Genomic DNA, 19,957 nt, shown 5'->3' on the forward strand with positions numbered 1-19,957 from the left:
GTCTTTTTCCAGATGCATCTATTTGGCTAACAAGTTTAGGACTGTTCTAGCAGGAATGCAAAGAGAACAGAAACACTAATATTCAGTTTATAATATCTAATAGAGGATTAAGGTAGAAGACAGTAGTTGCTGAAGCCAGCCTTTATTAAAAGAAAGCCTTTATTAAAAGAGTTTTCTATATTCATTTAGCTTTCAAATGATAGAATTTCTTTTGTAGGCAGAAATAATACCTCTACTGTGCTATCTAGGTCATGAACCTACAGAGAAGGATATTTATTCATATGTTAAACAACTTAGTGTCCTCTATGTGCTGGGCATCATTCTAAATGTTAGGAATACAGCAAATGAACAAAAAAGGCAGTGTTTGTTTAAGAACGTATATACAGTAGTGTTCTGGTAAATGTTTAATAACTGGTTCTCTGAAGAAAAAGGCTCTGCTTTCTAGTACTTGCAAATTTCATGCTGTAAAGTCTCCGACCTTGGCTGATTTCAAGTTACGCACACAATATCACTAAACACAGAGCTGGGAAGATATGTGCATAGTTGTTGACTCTCTCAAGCTGGTACAAGCTGGCTATAGTACACTGATGGCCATATGTGAGATAAAACTCTGTGTGTATGTGCTGTGTGTGTGTGTGTGTGTGTGTGTGTGTGAGAGAGAGAGAGAGAGAGAGAGAGAGAGAGAGAGAGAGAGAGAAAGGAAATCAGATCCTGAGCACTTTAAAGAGATGGAGAGTAACCTAAAGGGATTGTTTAATTCCTTAGCAGGTGTAGCTTTGTGAATGTGTGACCAGAAGCATCCCTGGTTTGCTTTAGCACTCTACTGTAGCCATCTTGAAGTTCTTAATTTTTTAATAAGGACGACTACATTTCCACTTTGTGCTGAGTCCTGAAAATTACATAGCTGTTTCTTCTTATTACAATGTATTAAGTTTACTTACAAACTAAACTAATACTTAGGGTTTTCCCCCTATTTTCTAGAGGATGCAGTCATGAAGAAATTGAGATGCCTTATGAAGATATAAAGAAGTACTCTCTCAACCCAGTTTGAGGAGCGATTTCACCTTGTGACAAGTGCACAAAAGTTATTGTCCATTAACAACTCACCCTACTCTTGGATCTCAAGGATCTACATCTAGTCTGGTTCTTGACCTCCATCTCAATTACAGAGCAGCAGCACAACTCCATATTCACTCCCTGGATCTCATTGTGAGATCTCAGAATTTATACTGAATCTTAAGCTACAACCACCTTACACATGAGCCTCTCCTAACTCCCTGCATGTATGGAACTTGCTTTTCACCTGGGACCTTTAATCATCCAGCTTTAGTCATCAGCTCATTCTGACATGATCTGTCAACCCCAAACTGGCCTCCATTTTAAGATGCCCCCACCCCATGCTAGAGTGCCAAGTCTCAATGCTCACAGTCAAGTAGGAAATCAAGTCTGGCTTGTGCTGCTAGCTCATTAAATTTTTTTATTTTATTTTTGATGCTGAGAGACTGGGAGAGTCTAGATGAGAGAGGACATATTTTATTCATTCTTTTATTTCTTTTTTTTCATGTTTTTTTTTTTATTTTTGAGAGCGAGAGAAAGACAGCATGAGTAGGGGAGGGTCAGAGAGTGAAGGAGACACAGAATTTGAAGCAGTCTCCAGGCCCTGAGCTATCAGACGTGGGACTTGAACCCACGAACCACAAGATCATGACCTGAGCCAAAGTCAGACACTCAACCAACTGAGCTACCCAGGTGCCCCTCATTCTTGTATTTCTAACACCTAGCATTCTAGCCAGTCCAGAGCAGAAGCTCAAAAACAGCTTATGCAATTGCACTGAACAATGTCCTCTCAAGCCCTCAATCCTAACCTCTTGCCTTTACCATCATTGGGTGACCTCCCTTGAACTCCAGGGAGGAAATCAGTCATGAGACAAGATACACACATGTCCACTCACCCTCTAGGAGTGGGGCTTTCCCAAAGCTCCCTCTGAGGCCCTCTGTTCATTCCTCTTCATCCTGCTCCTCCCTCTCATCATGTCTCTTCTCAGTTCATCACAACACAATTGTGACAAGTTTTATCTCAGGAGGATTTCCAACACACTCCAAAATGTGGCTTTGTGCTCCTTATTCAACCTCATTTCTTACTGCTGTCCATCCTGGTCAGGCCACTTTCTCACAAACACTGCTGCTTGCACATGCTCCCTGGTCTGGGGTGCTTTTCTCCTTTCCCAATTCCCTCTTTTACACCCCTTTCTTCACAGCACCTGAACGAGGCCAATCTTGATGGAGAAAGATTTAGAGGAACTTTTTACAACACAATGAGCATCTCTTTTCTAAATTTTACTACACCTTCTCAGTCCTAATTTTTTAAGCACTTAGGGACAATAAACTGAAAACACAAAAATTCCAATTCCCTCTTTATTCTTTGTCTTCTGCATCTTTCTTTCAATTCTGATCTCCATCCCTCAAAGATACACACACACACACACACACACACACACAGCGAGGGGTTGGAGTAGGGAATAACAGTTTCCTCAGGTACAAGCCCTGGGGAGGATAGGATTACTTAGGACTATGAGGAGTCAGGAACCACATGTCCCCCTGCTTTCCCCAGGTCTGACTCAATTGCCATTGGGCGATTCTTACATTTACACGTGATAGGGAATAGAGTAAGGGATGAGTTAATATTAGAAACTTAAAGGAATGGAGAACTGGAATTATGACATTCTGGGAAAGTGATTCTAATAATCCCATAGATTTATACCACTGTTCACAGTAACTAGTAGGGAAGAAATGGTTAAATCTTTGGAGCATGGAGGAAAGAATTTTACCAATTTTGCCAGCTATGAAAATTACTATTGATTTGTCACACTCCAGTTGGAGTTGAGGTAACAGTTTCCCTTCTGAATTTTTATAGATGTAGGGAACCAGGTTTTAGTTTGTAAAAACATAAACATTTCTGGTGAATCCAGAGAAAGAAGAGTTGTATCTGATGCAGTTTATCAAGAGACCACTCTACTTATTCTGATAACGTTGAAAATGGGACATGGGACAATGATCTATCTCTCTACAGGGAGTATCTGGCAATGTATGGTGGTTAATTTTATGTGTCAACTTTGGTAGGCCACGCTACCCAGAAATTTTGGTCAAACATTATTCTAGATGTTTCTGTGAAAGTATTTTTTTAGATGACATTAACGTTTAAATCAGCAGACTGAGTAAAGCCTATTACCAGTACTCTGGAACGTGGGTGAATCTCTTCCAAGCAGTTGAAAGCTTTAGTGGAAAGAGACTGACTCCTGAATAAGAAGGAATTCTGCCAACATACTGCCTTCAGACTTGAACTGTAGCATCGACTCTTCCCTTTGTCTCTAGCTTGTCAGCCTATCTGGCAGATTTTGGACTTGCCATCCTCCACAATTATGGGAGCCAATTCCTTAAAATAAAATTTTCTCTTTCTATAAATATGTATACATCCTGTTGGTTCTTACTCTCCGGAGAATCCTTTCTAATACCCTGTCCTACAGAACTTCCCTGAAGAGTGAGTTCATAATATCTCAACACTGACTCTTCCCCATTCTACTTTTAGAAACAGACCATTTTAATACCTTTGTCTCCCTTGGAAAAAAATAATAGACATTATCTACAGACAAGGAGAAACAATAAATGAAGCCAAACATAAAATTCATGTTGATAGATGTCAATTTTGTAGTACAATATGTGATTTCTTTGTATGAACTAATTTTAATGCTCCAAAAAATGGAAAAAAAAGGAAAAGGAGGAGGTAGAAGATAAGAAAAGGAGGAGAGAAGGAGATCAAGAATGAGAAGAAGGAGAAGAAAAAGAAATGAAATTATTGAAATGAACAATAGGTCTAAAAAAAAAAAATCTAAAACAAAAAACAGCATCCGTCCAGGATGAATCAATATGTTGACCAAGCCCTTTTCTAGTAAAATGATATTTAGTTGTAAGAAAAGCAACCACAAAGGTTTTTTTTCTTTTCTCCCTCTCTTTAAAAAATTTTTTTAATTTATGATTCGAACATTGTCTACTTCAAAGTCTCATTTAAACTTTCTATAGTGAATCATCTTCATTGCATATTTTCTGAGTAATGGCAGTGAATCACTCTTTTAAGATGTTTTAAGAACTTAATGTTCTTTAGCACTCAACATTTAACATATTTTCTAAATGCTACTTTATATGAATATTGCTAAATAGCATGATAAGATCATCATTTTTCATAGAATTACGTATCAAAATGATATATGAAGGGATACTGTCTTGTTTCTGACATTCCAGAAAATATATTAATTGTTGACAAGATCAGGAAGCAGAATAGCATAGTATAACAACGCCTGAACTTGAAGTCAAAAGATCTAGATCCTAGTGCTAGCTGCCCCTACCACAGTCATCTTAGGCAAAACTATTTGATATCTTTACACTTCAGTCATGGCTGTATCTATAATATCTGAATATTATTATTATTATTATGAGAGGTTATTTAATGTGAGAGTGCTTGGTACAGAGAGGGAATTGTCTATACTGCTGCAGTTTAGGGAGGTGTGGAATCAATAATGTTACATACAGTGAAAACGCATGGTGGAAGGAGGAGAGAGAGTCAAGAGGACAGTCAAGGATCTTGCTCTGGAGCTCTGGGCTAAGAACAAGGTGACACAAAGGCCTAAAGAACCCTCTGCAGAACCAGAATGTACAGAAACCTTGCTTCTATGGGAGTCCAAAATATTTCAGGGATGTTTTCTTGGAATGAATTGCTATCAGGAAACCCATATGTGGATTATTATGAATTACTGAAATTGTTATAAACACAAAGGACTTAGCATAGTTCTTGGTAACTAGCAGGCCTTCATTAAATGATAGCTGTCATTGTGTTTACTGTTACCATTACTATCAACATTAAATGAGAGAAGGAGGTGAGGGAAATTAAAGTCAAAGGAGGGCCCTCTGTGGATTATTTCTAAATTATTCTAGAAAGGATGAAAAAACATTTGATTTTCTCTGGATGAGCCGAACATAATCATAAAACTGATATAGCTCAGCAGATTCATCTGAATTGTCTGAATTACAACTGGAGGTGGGACAAGGAAGCCTCTAGATATGAGACTTCTAGAGCTGGGGTAGGGCCTAATGAGTCCTCACATCAGTGCATGTTCACCCAGGGTGAGAGCCCAAGGGTGGCATGTGTGCACGTGTGAACAGGGAGGTGATGATGTTAGAGCATTTAATCACCATATACCTATGCATTAATGTAAGTAGGAATACTAGGAAGGGAGCCTGATACATTCCTCTAAAGTCCGGGCACTTTATCTGTTTAACTTATTTGACACTGACTGCAGTCTTCTAAAGCTTGTATCCTTCCTCCCAATTGCTATGTGAGAAGATAGGGGTGCAGGGAACTTGGGTGACTTTTCCCAGCGGGTATTGAAACTGGGATTGAAACCCAGGCAATCAGTCCTCCAAACCCCTGCATTTATGTAGTCTTCTTCCTGTGCCCTCTTCCCTTGATGGTGTTATTCCCTAAGTTCTCCTCTGTGTAGAAGCAATATTCATTTTACATGGCACTGTAATTGGCACATTTTACATTTGCAGGAAAACTGTCCCCTTGTGAACACTGACCTGAGCTTTTTGAAGTGGTTTCCTCGTGAGTGTTGTTTACCATCACTGAGCGGCTTGTTGTTTCTCAGAGTGCTGGTGAGTATGGGTGATGGCACGTAATTTAAGCAGTCTGAACTTTGGCCACAAACCATTTGTGTCACTAAACAGAAGAAGAAACAAAGGGAAATCAAGCATACAATAATGGTACAAGTGCTAAATGGCAAAAATCATGATTTCTCAGTTTGCCCTCTTGGTGAATACTCTCCCAAGACATATTCATTCCTTTCATTGTTTTCTTTACAAAGAGCATACCTTATACATCTACTAACGTTAAGCATATTGCCTCTGCTTTAAATTGGATATTTATTTTTCATTTAAAATAATGTGTCTAAAACTAATGATGCTAAAACATTTACTGTCGTGCTGATAATTTCTCCAACTCTGTGTGCTACAAAAATGCAACCAAGCAGAAAAAAAAAAAATAGATTCTAGTTAAATTGACAAGATTTATATACTTTTTAAAAATGAAGAAAGTTAAATCTGGATCTTCATATTACTGGTTTTCATTAATTCTTGCTTCAACATTACAGAATTAGTGGGGAAGAAAGTGTCCTTTCAGCATTCTGTCACTTCACATATATTCATTTTTAATTAGAAATATTTCCGGTTAACTAAAATTAGGTCATACTAAACCTTCTAAAATATGACACTTAAAGTTTTGGCTGACTTTTGCCGTCTCCATAACATGTATATACAAAATGAAGAATAATTCTTATCATAGATTTCAATAGTTTTATTCAGAAAAAAACTCCCACATTTACTGTAGTTCCCAGGGCGTCTTCTACCTGTTCATAAAAGAATTACTCTGTGAGAGAAATGTTCAAGGAATGTATGAGTCGTTTTCCAGGCAGTCACCCACTCCATTGTCTGATGGTTAGGATTTAGCATTTCACAAGTAAAAACATCACTTTTTCTTATGGTTAACAAAATCTGGATTTTGAACACGAAGAAGGCTCAGAGCAGCAGAGTATTGTTGGTAAAAGGTGAGATGCTAGAAACCATTCTGCCGCCTTTCATTTCAGTGACTTCCCACCACTTCTGTTCACTGTTGGTGTGTATGCTATAGGTGTGTCCGCCTTCACAACTTTCCACTTGCGTGGAATTCCATCTGTTTAATCAAACCGAAACAAACTGTAGTGTCAAGGTCCTTGTACCTTAAAAGATTTCCTTCCTATTATCTTGTTAACCCATTGCATCATTCAGAAGAATAAATACCCCAGCTCAGCACACAGGAAATGTAACAAAAAAAAGGAAATAGACAATATTAAGATATACACATGTATGTGTCACACACACATGCGCACATACAAAATATATGGTCTGTGTAACGGAAGAGTCAATGATTTGTTAAACACATATAATGATGTCTGCCTAGTGCATTTAAAATTATAAACCCTGCTAACTGGAATTTGAATGTTTTCTCATTTTTTCAAAGAAGGTAATAATGATATAATGCTGAATTTGCGATAGAACTGTGTGGCAGGAAAAAGATGTAGCGGGATTCCAAATTCACTCCCAGCACACTTACATGTGCAAAGGAAATGCAGCTCCCTCATTTCTCTATGGCTGATTTCATTCTCCTTACGAGCCTCCATCCTGCTGGATAGAATGGACATTTCAACGCACCAACATTTGAAGAGTATCCTTTTGGTCTAAATTTCAATCTATTCATGTATGATGTGAGACCATCAATCACAGCTGGTTAATGTTTTGTTTTGGGCAATTCCATCCTTCAGTGAATGCTCAGACTTTCAGAATGCTTCTTCCCCTTTGGGGTAGCAAGTGGGTGCATGAAGGGCTTCACTGTGCTCTCTGTGGCCTGCCTGGCCATGCACTGGCTGGTGTCCTCTGAACTCTGGCTCCCCCGCTTCTGCCCCTGGGCATCTTGCTGGTGGCTGCTCCTGAAGTGTGAGGCTGCTCTTTCAGGTTAGTCTGAGGCCAAGGTTTCTCTCTGGTGACTTGGTTCCTGAAGGCTGGCTGCAACCTGGCTTCAAAGCTATTTTGCTTTGCCTAGAGATTTCTGCCAAGTTGGACAGCCAACACCATCTGCTTCCTTCTGCAGCCCTCCTCCTGCCAGCAGAAACTTCAGAACTCACTGCATTGTCTGAGTGCCAAGGGTAGATCAAGAGGGCTAGCTCATACTCTGCCTAAATGTGTAGTAGCCCAGCATGCACTGCAAGTCAGTGCTCTCCCATACAGGAGTAGAGCTGTTCAGCTTATCTAGCAGATCTGTCCCTGCTGGCGCTTCAGCCAAGAGGAGGAAGCCAGCATTCCGTCTTTCCTCACCTGCCTCTTTCCTCACCTGTACCCGTTCACAGCTTCCTTCCATATTTCTCTTCCAGATTTCTAATCCTCCCTCCTTACTCCAAACCTCACGATCAAGTCACTGGATCAGCTTCTCCCCATGTTAATAGGACAATAAGGAATTTAGAAACAGTGTTTTATTTTCCAACAAATTCAGAAAAAAATTCCTATTTTGGTTTTTGTCGGGGGGGGGGGGCGCAGAAGATAAATAGTGAATCTTTTTCTTTGCACTCCTGCCACAAAAGGTTCAAACACACAGCCTTCCTTCCATCTCCACCTCCTCCCCTTTCCCCTGGCCTTTTCTTCAGGTTCCAAATAGGAAAGTCCAGTAATACATTTCCAAAAGATATTATCCTTGTTCTATGTGCAAAAGGAGCTGCAGTTTCAAGGGTCTCTTAGGTTAATAAATCGATAAAGGAGTCATATTGTATTCTGAATGTTAGCAAACCTTAATAATCGAGAGATCTTCATTTATAGCTAGACTCGTTGTAGCATTTATGTGGTAGCATAAAAAGAAGGCTTTTAGAAATTTGATATCTGATGGAATTGTTGTTTTTCATCCTATTTTATAGAATTATTTCTTATTTCATGTTTGGGCATCCTAAAATAACTTAATGACCCTCTCTGTATTAATAAAATGTGAGTTATAGTTCATTTAATCAAGAAAACTTCAAAATAATTCAACATTCTATTTGGATGTCTATTCAGATTTCAAAATAACTCAACATGTATTTGGAAGGTGACCTCAAATTTTATCACTGAAATAAGATTCTGAATTCATTATTAAATCCAAAATGAGGTTTTAGGTAAGTACCTAAGATTCTGTATATAATTTCCTTGTTTAAAAAACCTGTCAAGGGGCGCCTGGGTGGCGCAGTCGGTTAAGCGTCCGACTTCAGCCAGGTCACCATCTCGCGGTCCGTGAGTTCGAGCCCTGTGTCAGGCTCTGGGCTGATGGCTCAGAGCCTGGAGCCTGTTTCCAATTCTGTGTCTCCCTCTCTCTCTGCCCCTCCCCTGTTCATGCTCTGTCTCTCTCTGTTCCAAAAATAAATAAATGTTGGAAAAAAAAAAACAACCAAAAAAAACCCCTGTCAAAACAAAACTGCCATTTAATTGTCTACCTTGAACTTAGGAATTTTTGAGGTCCATGAAATTATATGCAATATTTAGTATCTACATTTTTATGGGAGGAAAATCATAGCTTGTATCAAGTCATTAAACAAGGGATTCTGATTCACAAACAGGTTAAATTTTCTTCTGTGCTTTAAGCCCAATAATATTGAGTGTACAATCAATTCTTTGAGAGAAGTAGAGTATAAATGACAAATTGCACTTTGCAATGAAATAAGTAGGTTGAAGATTCTTATTATGAATAAAGTACTACTTTGTTAAAGGTAAATATATAGTTACGTAAGTTTTCCTTCACAAAAGATATAAAATCAAATGAACTCAAGCTGACTGGACAGAGTGCAAACTCCTTAGCGCTATACAAAATGCCGTCTACAGCTGACCTAGCTTAGTCTTTCCAGATTTACCTGTCACTTTGCCCTCACTTTATATCACAGCCAAATCCAATTCTTCTTTCCTCTGAATCTCTCATGCATTTTCAAGCCTGTTCAAAATCTGTCTGTCTGGCAAACTTCTTCCTATCCCTCAGTGTCTCTTCCTCCTCCATATGCATTGTCACCATCATAGTGTTCTGAACATCTCGTTGCTGTAACAGCACGCTGGATTGCAACTGTTATTTCTGTATCCTTACCCACTATTAACAGGGACTATCTTGATGGCCAGGACAGTATTATATTCTTTCCACATCCCTAGGACTGAGCACAGTGCCTGGCATAGAGGAGAAACTCAATACATGTTGGTTGAACTAATAATTAAAGACGAGGATTTAAGAGAGTTAATAAAGGACTCTGGCAGAGGACAGTGGGAAGAGGCTTAGCCTTTGGACAAAGAAACGTGAATTCACCATATTCTAATGACACTATCAAGAATGATACATCATTGTCCCAACGAAGATATTCATGTATCAGCTGGGAATAGTGGCAAATTAGGGTTGCTCAGGCCTTATGACAGAGTACAACACCCTTCTGCAAGGGTACCTGGATTACATCAGGACTCCTGAAGGCCTCCCATCTACCCTCTCCTATCCTAGCCTCTGTTACTCCTCCTTCTCATTTCTTTTCTTCCTGCCCCCCTCCCTTCCCTGTCATTACGTCATAAACCATCCCTGCCTGCCGCACACACATACCAGGACCCAGATAATATCAGTCAAGGTGGGTTGTTCTGGGCACTCTTCCACAAGCCAGTGTTACGGACGTGCCTGTTGAAGCTTACAGTTTGCAAAGCACTGTCACAATGTCACATATATCATCTCATATAATCTTAATTTGGGCCTAGTTATGTCAGGTCAGCACATGTGGGAAAAACCATAGCAACTTAAGTCATCCAAGACAGAGTACCTGGAGGAGCCCAGCCTGGGACAAGGTCTTTTAACTCTATTTGCACTTTGGAGTTCATGTTGGAAAACAGAGTGAAGATAGATGATGGTGTCCTTAGTATAACCAAATATTAACAAAAATGTTTTTGTTTTTCTAAAAGTAATTAATAGACAGAAAAAAATTAAAATACATAAAGGCTATATAATGAAATACAATGCATCCTTCCTTACTGCAGCCCAAGATCTTTATCCCTGCTTTCCCAAGGTTACCACCATGAAAAATTTCTTGTGTATTCTTCCAGAAACATCTTTAGTGTATGTGTGTGAGATACATAATTGTGCTTTATAAAAATATTATATGTATTTATAAGTGTACACAACCAGAAATAATGCATGCTATAAATATACCTCTATATACAAATATAAGAACATTCAAATGTAAAAAATATAACATATAATCACACACATATAGCTATATGTATACATACATACATGAAATAATTCTACATAAACTTCTATCTATCCTATCTATATGTGTTGTTTGTATACGTATGTATGTATATACACACACATATATTCATATATATTCATCTATCTATCTATCTATATGTATATCTATATCTATATCTGTATCTATATCCATATCTATATCTATATCATCTATATCTATAGTTAACTATGGATTTGAATGTTAAAGGGCATGGCTGGTGGTGGAGGCTAGTGACATTATTATTTCTGATCATTTGTCAAATTTAATGAAGTGAATCAGGGAGCAGTTTTTTTGTTGTTAGAGAAGATAGCTGTTTATACAGTAGTGTCAGATCTTCTGTTGGGCCCAGACTGGTTTGGGCAGAGTCTTCTTTCCTAGGAAGCTTGGTCTGTGGGTCCCACTATTTACTGACTCTCAGAAGTTTTTCTGCTGTGATAGCAACTGCTGTGACCATTTGGGCTTCAAGACTGATCTGCTGGTTTCTTTGAAACACACCTATGGACGTGCTCGATGGAGTTGTCTAGAGTGGTAATTGACTGTTTATTGACTCCACCCAGCCTCCCTGCCAGCGAGTGGAGGGCAGTGTTTCAGTTATTTTTGGTGCCCTAGCACAGACCCCACCACCTCCTTGAGTGCTTGTTGAAAAGATCTGAAGCTGTAACTGGCATTTACAATAGCTCACTGGCAAAGTCTATACAGAGCCCTTGGAGAGGTAGATGAAGACATCTATTCTTACTGAATAGTCATCAAGGGCATTCTCTCTTCTAGACACCATTTGGAAGTAGGTCATTTATCTTTAGTGCTTCTAGCTTCCTCTTCTATCCTCATACTGTTTGAAACTAGCAAATGAAAGCAAGCCATTTGGTGTGATTTCTGTGCTTGACAGCTGAGGTTATTTTGGGGGGCGGCCATTGATTTATGTTCTGAAATATTCACACAGAGTTCATGTACTCTTTGTTCTATTGGGGAAGAAATAACCTCGAATCTCTTAGGAAGCATGCAGTGAAAAAAGAAAATAAAAAAATGGAACAACGACAACAAAATGGAAAGAAAAAGACCAAGAACTTCAACTCCATAAACTCATATACATAGATTCTTTAATGACATAGTTGCTATACTTGGAAGCAGTAAGATTGGACTGGAACACACCAACTGGAAACCTGCATTCAGTCCTAGCTTCACCATGGATCATGAGGCAGGACTGCTCCAAGCTTCAGCTGCCTCACCTGTGGCATAGTCTAACTGGGAAAGAGAAGTCTAAGTAGATACAATAGAGGTACCTGTGCTCCCATAAAGTTCCAGGTGGAAGAATCATTCATTTATCCTGTGTTTGGGAGAGAGCAGAAGTTAAAGGGATATGGATTTTGACCCAGCTTAAGGAAGAACTGTCTACTATAAAGTTTTCAAAAAATGAAGTAGACTGCTTTGTAAGGTGATAAATTCTCTGGTACTGGAAAGATCTGAACCATCCTGGATAGAAGAATGTCTTAGGTGGTTTCCAAGTTCCCTGACATCCCTTAAGAATATGATTCTGTGACTAGTCTAAGGCAGCACTATCCAATTAAACATTTTCTGCAGTGATGAAAAAGTGATATATCTGTACTGTCCAAAATGGTAGTCACTAGCCACATGTGCCTGTTGAGCACTTTAAATGGGGCTAGTATGGCAGAGGAAATTAATTTTTAATTCTAGCTAATTTTAATTTAAAAAGCCACACATGGCTAATGGCTACCATAGAAGTCTGGCTCTGAAATCCTGCATTTTTCTGGCTCTCATCATCATGACCTGTCACATTATCATCTCATATTCTGTCCTGGACACTGTATATAAAATTGCTTTATTTAGGATATGATCTTTCTTCAGAGGGAATTATCTCTTGAGAAAGAAGTAGAACCCAAAAACATGGAAGTGGAATAAAGAATAAGAATAGATGGCAAATAAACTATTGCCAAACTGGAAAGTGCAGCCAGAGAATCTATTGAACAGCCACAATAAAAACACTGGTGTTTCTAAGAAGTCTAAAGATGTCAACTCCCCCTGGTCATGGGGGTGGGAGAGAAGTAGCTCTGAGCTCAGTGCTCCCAACCAACATACTGTTGCGCTGAATACAGGATTCTTCCCGCAGTACAGGCTCAGTGGGCTGTTCGTCTTTTTCCTACACGTTTTAAGAGCACTAGAGATTTAGAACAATGTGATAAAGTAACCTCAGGCTTCATGTTACTTCACCAGAAAGAGGAAGTTGTTTGAATTAGAACTTATCATTTCAGATCAGGAAGAGGCCTCAGAGATTATATAATCTAGTCTCTATATTTTATACAGAAGAAAACCAAAGCCTGAAGCCCAGAGAAGACTTGTGTCTTGCCACAGTCATGTGGTTATTAATAGTAGAATATTTCATTTGTGAAAAAAAAAGTTGGTGTGTAATAAATAACACATAGTTACTCATCAAAAAGGTAACCTTTTTCTTAAAAATAAAAACAAAAATAGTGCTTCCCAAGAGCTTATTGGAGCTGAAGAAGAGTCAAGGATGTTGTTAACAGCTTTCCTGGGGAACGTTTCAATCCTCTCATGTTTTCTGAGAGTGTGACAGAGGCCTTTACTGGAAACCTGTGTGGAGAAATGGATTGAACTCCTGCTCACGCTTGCCTTGGCCAAGACTGTGTCTCCTCAGACTTGATCCAGAGGGGAACTGCAGTGTACTCAGGGGCTGTTGTAGGGCTGTATTCTCTCCAAACAAGGCTCTCTGGGGCAGTTCCCAGGAAGAAATTCTTCCCCCTCATCGTTCATTGAACATTCTTGTGTGTCCCCTAGAAAATGACAAAATCTAAACAAACAGGTTCTATTTTCAGTTTGTCTTTCTGAAAACCAAACTTCACCCACATGAAACTAGCCAGCAGGCTTCAAATGCTGAAGGCTTCTAGGTACTTTCTGAGTTTGCTCTGACTCATGTCTTACCTACATTTTTATCCTTGATTTAAACAAAAATAAAACAAAATAAAACAGAAAAATGAGGGCTGTCTTTCAATGTAAACTATTTGATTTTTCCCACATCCTCATCTTTTCTCCATTACCACGTAAAACTCTTTTTTCCTTGAAATGGGTATAGAATTCAGATAACCAACATATTCGGAAGAATATTTATGGAGCATTTAGCCTTTAGACATTCCGCAGTTTAATAGAAGGTACTGTCATGTCAAATGCTATGATCTAATCACATTTCTTTTCATAATGACTAACAAATTATCATTATGTCACTTGCCCTTATAAAACCCATAATTGGCTTTCTTCTGGGATCTTTTTAGATTAAATATGACCTCCTAAGCCTAGCAGCTTATCATTAATGTTTTCTTTCCTTCTATATATCAAACTACTTCTTTTTTTTTTTAAATGCTTATTTATTTATTCCAAAAGAGAGTGTGACAAGCAGGGGGTGGTCAGAAAGGATCCCAAGCAGATTTTGCGCTGTCAGTGCAGAGACGGGCATGGAGCTCAATCTCATGAACCATAAGATCATTATCTGAGTCAAAACTAAGAGTTGGATGCTTAACCGACTGAGCCACCCGGGCACCCTTCAAACTACTTCTTAAATTTGCCCCCAACCCCACTGTTACTCATTCCTTCTCTGCTTGGCTATTCTCCTTGCCATGCCCCCCTCCCCTAAATTCTTGTTTATGATCTTCTTTATGCACTCCTTGCATGGCATTCCATACCTCATTCCCTCTATTCAGGACTATCCCCTCTTCCAAGAATGGGCTTAAAGCTGATTCTCTTCTAGAAACCTTCCCATCTAAGCCCATCCAAGACTTGTATTCTATCACTTATCTACTCCGAGAGTCCCAGCGTGTTTTGTTTTGCTTTGTACTATTTCCATACAAAAAGCTGTAAACCTTTAGAGCTAGGGATATAGGGTGGGAACAGACTACACAGATACACGGTTGGCTCTACCACTGTCAGTCTCCAAATAAAGACTGGAGTTCAGATTGGCTGAGTGACATGTCCAAGATCACACAGATTTAGAAGCCACATCTCCAAGACCACTGCTCATTTCATCACATTGCCTTTTAGTTTTAGTTTTGTACCTGTGTTATACTAATAACTGAGAAAAATATAAATAGTATTACATAATACATAAAGAAAAATTCACAACTGCATTAGAGTGAGGCTTATGTTTTCATTACTTAAAATTGCGACTGTGACAGAGACTGCTGGGCCATGTTTCTCAGTCTTCCCAGCAGTGAGATGCAATTGTGAGACAGTTCTGATGAATGGGGGGTGGGGGGGGGCGGGAGGGGGTTGAAGTAATGTATGTAGCTCCAGGTCTTGCCCATAAAAACCTCCTCACATACCTCCATGCCCTCTCCTCTTACTCTGCTGGTGGATGTTGGGCTCCAGGATGACCTTGGAGGCCAGAGTTGAAGATGGTGGAGTCATAAGATGAAAGGCGCTTGGTCCTGTGATTCAGGAGAGCTGCCCGATGATTCAGAGCACCCATTTTGAACTGTGTTATGAGCAAGACACTATGAAGTTAACAACAGACTGTGTTCGGCCACTGAAATTCTGACTAGCATCTACCCAAACTAATATTCATTCATTACATAATTCTTACAACATTCCTATAAACTAGGTATTATCCCCATCTAACAAATGGAAAACCCAAAATGACAGTGGTCACACTTCTCACATGAGGCACAGCAACGATATGAACCCAAGTCTATCTGATTCCACATACTGGGTTTTTTTTGTTTTTTTTTTTTTTCATGAATACAGAGGTTCCTGTGATGACAAGATTCAACTTACAGACTTAGATAAGAACCATTTTATGCACCTATGCTGAAATGCATCAGTTCTGGCCACTACCAACAGATGGCAGTAGTGGCTGCCTATAGATAGTCACTGAATTTATGAACAAAAGGATTTAGGAATATCATAAAATGAAACATAGCCTGTATGTGCATGGAGGAGTTTCTGAATGCTTTGCTGCCTTTTCTCTGTGAGGAGTGATTTTACCTTCTTGAGAACTATCACTGAAATTTATTCAAACTTGTGGGCCTCTAATTCTCTCCTCTGACAGCTGAGGAAACCAGCCTAAAATCATCTGCAATCAGTACATTCTTTCAGACTCTGACATTCTATTGTGTGTGTGTGTGTGTGAGAAGATAGCAAGAACTGACCCTGTAAAGAAATTCACACTGAGCTGTCCCTCTCTCTCTAGGGGAGATACGCTGGGTAGTAAATTATGTTCTGTGATTACTCTTAGCAATGGGTCAACAGGGCTATAACTAATACATGTTTATTTATTTATTTAGCTTCTTTATATTAAATTTTTTTAATGTTTATTTATTTTTAAGAGACAGAGAGAGACAGAGCAGGAGCAGAGGAGGGGCAGAGAGACAAGGAGACACAGAATCTGAAGCAGGCTCCAGGCTCTGAGATGTCTGCACAGAGCCTGATGAGGGGCTTGAACCCACGAACCATGAGATCATGACCTGAACCAAAATCAGACACTCAATGAACTGAGTCACCCAGGCGACCCTAGCTTCTCTAAATTTTAAAAATTTCCTCCAATAAACACATGTAATTGTACAATTAAAATAAGATTACAGATGGACACTCAAAACCAAGCAAGCAGTGTGAGGAACACACTATGAAAAGAATGAGGCAGTATGACAGAATGGTTGACAAAAAGGTTTTGGATCATGATAATCCTGGTTTCAAGTGTTCCTATAGAACTAGGTAGACTCGAGAACTAGAGAAATACAGATTATTGAACTGTCCTGCATACTGTGGTTGCTGCTTATCCACATGTCGCTATTTAAATTTAAATACAACTGAAAACACACTTCCTCACATTAGCCACATGTCAAGTGCTCAATAGACACCCCACTGAACAGTGCAGATATAGACTAGTTCCACCACTGCAGAGAGTTCTACCGCAGGCTGACAGTCCAGAACTCCACAGAAAGGCCCTGAAAGTGGAAGAAGGAGAATTGCCAGAGTCAGAGCCTTCTGTCCAAATACTTCCTTCCCCAATATTAATTTATTAAAAAACCACTAAATGGCAACTATGTGACATATTAATGGCTACAATTTATTAAGCATTTAGTATGTGCAAGACATAATGCTAAGCCCTTTGCACACATCATTTATCTAATCCTCACGATCTGAAAGGCAGGTATTAACTATTATAATAGTTACTATATTATTCTATTAATAATTAATACGTGTATCAATTATTATAATTATTAATTAATAATTATGATAACTTGCTTTTTAGAAGTGAGAAAACAGAGGCTCAGAGAGGTTGAATAATGTGCCTGAGATCACATAGCTTGGAAGTGGCAGAGCTGGGATTTAACTTCAGCATCTGTCTGACTCTGTGCTTAACCAGTAGGCTCCACTGCTTTCCCCCTTATCCTACCTCTCTGAGGCACAGTTTAAGAGCTGTGGAGATATGCCAATGTATGCAACAGTAACTACTTTCAAAGCCTGTTGGTATACACCTAGTTGGGAAATAAATGGATAAACATGTATAAAACTACCTATAATTACAGAACAAGCTCTGTTAAAGAAAAATGATAGATATGGTAAAAAAAAATATGGAGTGGACTGGAGGTAAGAAAACCAATTAGGAGGCCATCGCATTAGTCAGGGCATAATCAAGATAAGGTGTAGGAGTTGAAGAGTGGAGATAGTGGAAATGGGAAAAGGCAGGGAGGAAGAACAGTTAGGATTCAGGGACTATTTGAATTTAGCGAGAAAGAAAAAAAGGGAGGTATGGTTACCAGTCTTCAACATGAGCTCCCTCCCCAGTGTTCCTTGCCTCCTGGTACTCATGATTTGGTGAGTCCCTCTCATATTAGAGCTGACCTGTGTGACCAGTAGGACATGGTACAAGTGACAGCATGTGACTTCCAAGCCTAGGTCATAAAAGACAATGCAGCTTCCACCTGCTTTCTTGGTTTGCCCACTCTATGGGAGGCCAGCCACCATGTTGTGAGGTCACTCAAAAGTCCTACAGGGAGATCCACATGGGGATGAACCTGTGAGACGTAGTAAGTGCTTATTATTGTTTTTAGCTGCTAAATTTTGGGATGATTTACTGTGTAACAACAGATAGCTAAAGGAGGCATCAGAGTATTTTATGATTTCAAACTTCGGTGATGATAGAGCTAATTATCCATTTTCTTTCTTTTCAAAACATAATCCATACAAACAAGCTAATTTGTGATCCAATCCCATGTAGACTTTTATTCAAAGAAACAGCTGTCTGGCAACTGAAAAGTAGATACACACTATTTAATCCTTTACAACAGTCTCTCCTGAATGTGCTGGAGGGGGGGACTACTTTCAGAATACTTAGCTAAATATCTTTAAAATCTCATTTCCCCATCTTATCCTCTATATTGCCTTGATACCAAATTAGTTCCAAAATTTGTCTTCAAGATCTTTTCAAAACGGTGTACCATAAACTCAAGCTGAGTAGTCTTTTGTCACTCTCTTCATTGATCAGAATTTTATTATGGGGAATCTCTATTAACCTTTGTCTTTTCAGCTTTCCTATCCTCTCAGTATTTGTATTCCTACAACAAAGCAGAGCTCAGGAACCATTCCTGAAAGCAAAGAATCCTCTTTTAGAGGGAAAGAGTGAGGGGGACAGAGTGAGAGTGTCCATGTCGCAACTGCAAATAAGAAAACAAAAAATTCCTGGGGCTCCTGGGTGGCTCAGTCGGTTAAGTGACCAACTTTGGCTCAGGTCATGATCTCACAGTTCATGAGTTTGAGCCCCGTGTTGGGCTCTGTGCTGACAGCTTGGAGCCTGGAGCCTGCTTTGGATTCTGTGTCTCCCTCCTTCTCTCTGCCCCTGCCCCGCCCCCACTCTCTCTCTCAAAAATAAATAAACATTAAAATTTTTTTGAAAAAAGAAAACAAAAATTCCTTGCAATTTTTTGTTCATATGTATGCTCGCCACAGAAACCAGTCTCAGAAGGTAGCCTGGTACAGATGAATTCATTTACTATCTGTATGACACTTGAGGATGTCACATAGCATTTCTGTATCTCAGTTTCCTCATTTGCAAAATGATAATATCTACCTGATGGCTTGTGGAAGGATAATAAGGGTTAAGGCACAGAAAGCATGCAATAGATATTAAAGTCTAAAATATCTCAATTATTGGAAATTCCATGTCCTTAAATGTTACACAAGGGGTAAGTGATTTCACATGTGAGTATTTGAGTATTCCTTATAAAACATGCTTTGTTTGCCTCTTCTCATATTTTGAGATAGCTGTTTCTATGATTGTTAGGACAACAGGTGGCTGTGATATTGGTGTGGAATTGAATAACATGCATCACATCTGGACCCAAAAGCTGTAAGCACATTAACTCTGATTTATATCATGTCATATGTGACCAACACCTTCTTACAACCAAGTTTTTTCATATTTTTCTGCATATTTGTTTCTGATTATGAATATATATAATAGTATCTATCTAGTGTAAGCATTCAACTCAACTCTCCAACTACTTTTTGGGCCCCTACTATGTGCCACAGTTCTTGGTATTTTGTTTGTATCAAGGCACAAAAAGCCAAAGACCTGCCCATTGGATGGAGCTTACATTCTAGTGGGAGAATACAGAGAATAAATAATAAACATATAATATTAGTAAATTATATAGGATATTAGAAAGTGATCATTACAACAGAAAAATAAGGAGGGTCAGAAGTGAGGTGGCAGGTGGCAGTTTGCTATGTAATAAAGCTGTCAGGGTAACTTCATGGAGAAGGTAAGATTTGTACAAAATCTTGAAGAAGTGAGGAAGTTGGCCAAATATTCCAAACAAAGGGAACAACTAATGCAAAGGCCCTTGGGAGGCTGTATTCCTGCATACTGAAGAGATAGCCAGGAGGCCAGTGTATTTGGAGCAGAGTGAGAGTCAGAGATCTAAGGGGCAGCAGATCATGTGGGGTCTTTTGGGCCATTGCAAAGATGTACCACTTATCCTAAGGGAAAACCCAACCACTGGGGAGTTTGAACATAGGAATGACAT

The 19,957-nt window shown here is 39.1% G+C and overlaps 1 protein-coding gene across 2 annotated transcripts in view; it reads left to right on the forward strand.

Annotated features, from left to right (window-relative positions):
• Positions 1 to 17,879: 17,879 nt before the first annotated feature.
• The window catches only part of IL21 (interleukin 21), a 36,149-nt gene continuing 34,071 nt past the window's right edge, over positions 17,880 to 19,957 (forward strand). Inside the window, exons 1-2 of one of the 2 annotated variants that reach the window (XR_005790066.1) lie at positions 17,885 to 17,959; positions 19,213 to 19,278. The gene's annotated coding sequence lies outside the window, so the exon portion shown is untranslated. Of the gene's footprint in view, positions 17,960 to 19,212; positions 19,279 to 19,957 lie in introns of both variants that reach the window. The other variant, XR_005790065.1, reaches the window with a different exon arrangement.

The sequence above is a fragment of the Herpailurus yagouaroundi genome, unplaced genomic scaffold, assembly GCF_014898765.1.
Source record: "Herpailurus yagouaroundi ecotype Mexico unplaced genomic scaffold, PumYag 28, whole genome shotgun sequence".
Classification (NCBI taxonomy): Eukaryota; Metazoa; Chordata; class Mammalia; order Carnivora; family Felidae; genus Herpailurus; species Herpailurus yagouaroundi.